This window comes from Salvelinus sp. IW2-2015, unplaced genomic scaffold, assembly GCF_002910315.2.
Source record: "Salvelinus sp. IW2-2015 unplaced genomic scaffold, ASM291031v2 Un_scaffold1088, whole genome shotgun sequence".
In the NCBI taxonomy this organism is placed as follows: Eukaryota; Metazoa; Chordata; class Actinopteri; order Salmoniformes; family Salmonidae; genus Salvelinus; species Salvelinus sp. IW2-2015.
In genome coordinates this window covers 2505-5954 of record NW_019942723.1, presented here as the reverse complement: position 1 = coordinate 5954, position 3450 = coordinate 2505, and the positions used below count along the sequence as shown (strand labels likewise).

At 45.6% G+C, this 3450-nt stretch overlaps 1 long non-coding RNA gene across 1 annotated transcript in view; it reads left to right on the top strand.

Annotated features, from left to right (window-relative positions):
• Positions 1–1113: 1113 nt before the first annotated feature.
• Positions 1114–3450, top strand: part of LOC112069717 (uncharacterized) — a 3977-nt gene continuing 1640 nt past the window's right edge. Inside the window, exon 1 of the long non-coding RNA XR_002893782.2 lies at positions 1114–1203. This is a non-coding gene — a long non-coding RNA (uncharacterized lncRNA). The remainder of the gene's footprint in view (positions 1204–3450) is intronic.

Genomic DNA, 3450 nt, shown 5'->3' with positions numbered 1-3450 from the left:
TCCTCCTCCCCAACAACCTTGTTTAACTGACCCGCTCTACTTCTCTCTCTTCTACTTGTTGTTGAGGAGGAGCTGCCAGGGGAACCCTTACCCCACGTGGCTCTGACTTTCTTCTCGGCAGGACGTAGGGGCATGAATAGCTACTGCCACTGAATGAATTCCTTGCGGTCATTGGCTGTTCTCACGCCTTACCATATTATTTTAAACACACACACATACCCCACTGATCATTATAAACACACACACACAAACACACACACAGTCGACTCTCATACCTCACCTCTGATCATTGCATTAAATTGGCGCTTGGAGGTGGATTGAGCGCAGCCAAACGCAAAGCCCCAGGGAAATCAGCCTGTCGCACTCACCTGACCTAGCAGGACAGGCACACACACACCCTATACTATACACACACAACCTATTACTTATACACACCACCTATACTGTACACACATACACAGACACACACACACACCTATACTCTACTCTACACACACACACACACACACCTATACTGTACTGACCACCACAGACCACACACACACACACACCTATACTGTACACACACACCTATACTGTACACACACACCTATACTGTACACACACACACACCTATACTTTACACCACACACACACAACACAGACACACACACACCTATACTTTACACACACACACAGCACACACACACACACACACACACACACACACACACACACGACACCACACACACCCAACACACACACACACACACACACACACACACACACCACACCACACACACACACACACACACACACACACACACCCCTATACTGTTACACAGACACACACAACACACAGACACACACACACTATACTGTACACACACACTGTACACACACACGCACACATGGCTGGACACCTAGTTGTAAAAAACTCCTCCCTGCTCCAGGCCCTCTAACTAATGTTAGCTGTATTCCAGACTGAGCCCCTCTTCATTTGCGCTCTTCCCCTGTCTCTAGGTTACCAGAGAGCCAGGGATACAGGCAGAGTGACCTTTTATCCTCTGAGCCTCTCTCCTCTCCACCTCTCTTGTAGGTTACCAGAGGGCAGGTCTGATTGGGCGAGCCAGGTGGTGAGCGCAGGAAACTGCGGACCCTAGAGGAAACACTGATCAAGAGCTAAGAACAGATCAACTCCTATCGTACGCCTGCCTGGAGACGGTGAGACCACACACACACACACACACCACACACACACACACACACACACACAACCACACACACACACACACACACACACACACACACACACAGACAGACACACATATTGGGTTAAAGCTTAAGTGGAGTTGCCCATAGGCACAGACATAGGATGGGCTTTCCCTCAATCAGGTGCTGAACTATGTACACTACATGACCAAAAGTATGTGGACGCTCGCTGAACATCTCATACCAAAATCATGTGTATTAATATGGTGTTGGTCCCCCTTTTGCTGCTATAACAGCCTCCACTCTTCTGTGAAGGCTTTCCACTAGATGTTGGAACATTGCTGTGGGGTCTTGCTTCTATTCAGCCACAAGAGCATTAGTGAGGTCGGGCACTGATGTTGGGCGACTAGGCCTGGCTCGCAGTCACTGTTCTTAAAGGTGTTCAATGGGGTAGAGGTCAGGGATCTGTGCAGGCCAGTCAAGTTATTCTACACCGATTTCTGAATGGACCTTCCTTTGTGCACTGGAGCATTGTCATGATGAAACAGGAAAGGGCCTTCCCCAAACTGTTGGAAGCACAGAATCGTCTAGAATGTCATTGTATGCTATAGCGTTAATATTCCCCTTCRCTGGAACTAAAGGGCCTAGCCTGAATCATGAAAGTCAGCCCCAGACCAGTATTCCTCCTCCACCAAACTTGAGCTGATGTTGCTTCCAGAGGCAGTTTGGAACTCGGTAGTGAGTGTTGCAACTGAGGACAGACGATTTTTGCGAGCTACGTGCTTCAGCACTCGGCGGTCCCATTCTGTGAGCTTGTGTGACCTTCACAATAACAGCACTTACAGGAGGGCAGAAATGTGACGAACTGACTTGTTAGAAAGGGGACATCCTGACGGTGCCACGTTGAAAGTCACTGAGCTCTTCAGTGAGGCCTTTCTACTGCCAATGTTTGTCTGTGGATATTGCATGACCGTTTGCTCGAATTGTATACACCTGTCAGCAACAGGTGTGGCTGAAATAGTCGAATGCACTCATCTGAAGTGGTGTCCACATACTTTTGTATATACTGTATAGTGTATCTTGAAATGTAACTGATGTTGGAAGACTGATAGACAAGACTGTATGTTTTTAACATTGAGGCCTTGCATCATAGCCCTGGACCTAGTCTGGTACACAAGTGTCCTGAGCGATAGCCATGCGTGATGAGAAGGTGGAGGGAATGTAATATCTGGATGTTTTTATACATGTCATGTGTGTCGATAACGGTCATTTCTGTACAGTGAGACTAAAAATACAGCACTGCTCCCATTATTTATATAACACACATGTGTGCACACACCCAGGCAAACACACAAACACACACACACACGCACACACACACACACGCACGTGCACACACACACACACACACCTTGGAAATGAGGACAGGAGGCAGTGAGGAGCAGTGTTCCCAGGCAGGATTCCCTGTCCACTCCTCCATTCCTCTTTCCTCCTATTTCAGACAGAAATCGTCATTCCCTTTTCTTCACTGTAACATGAGCGCCACAAACAACTGTTCTTCTGGGTCGGCTGCTTCATTATACTGCCACAACCCCAAGTGTCATTTAGGAAACATTATGAAAACAGGCTACATGAAGACAGTTAAGGTTTGATTACTATGACTGTTATTATGTGAGTATGGAGTGACCTAGTAAACCTGATATCAGAAACCTGATGTAACAATGCTTTAAAGGCTACTTTAGGCTACTTGTCCCGTATAAACAATATAACAATGCTTTAAAGGCTACTTTAGATACGGGACAAGTAGCCTAAAGTAGCCTTTAAAGCATTGTTACATTGTTTTTATACGGGACAAGTAGCCTAAAGTAGCCTTTAAAGCATTGTTATATTGTTATACGGGACAAGTAGCCTAAAGTAGCCTTTAAAGCATTGTTACATTGTTTATACGGGACAAGTAGCCTAAAGTAGCCTTTATAGCATTGTTACATTGTTTATACGGGACAAGTAGCCTAAAGTAGCCTTTAAAGCATTGTTACATTGTTTCTACCGGACAGAGTAGCCTAAAGTAGCCTTTAAAGCATTGTTACATTGTTTCTACCGGACAAGTAGCCTAAAGTAGCCTTTAAAGCATTGTTATATTGTTTATACGGACAAGTAGCCTAAAGTAGCCTTTAAAGCATTGTTACATTGTTTCTACCGGACAAGTAGTCTAAGTAGCCTTTAAAGCATTGTTATATTGTTTATACGGGACAAGTAGCC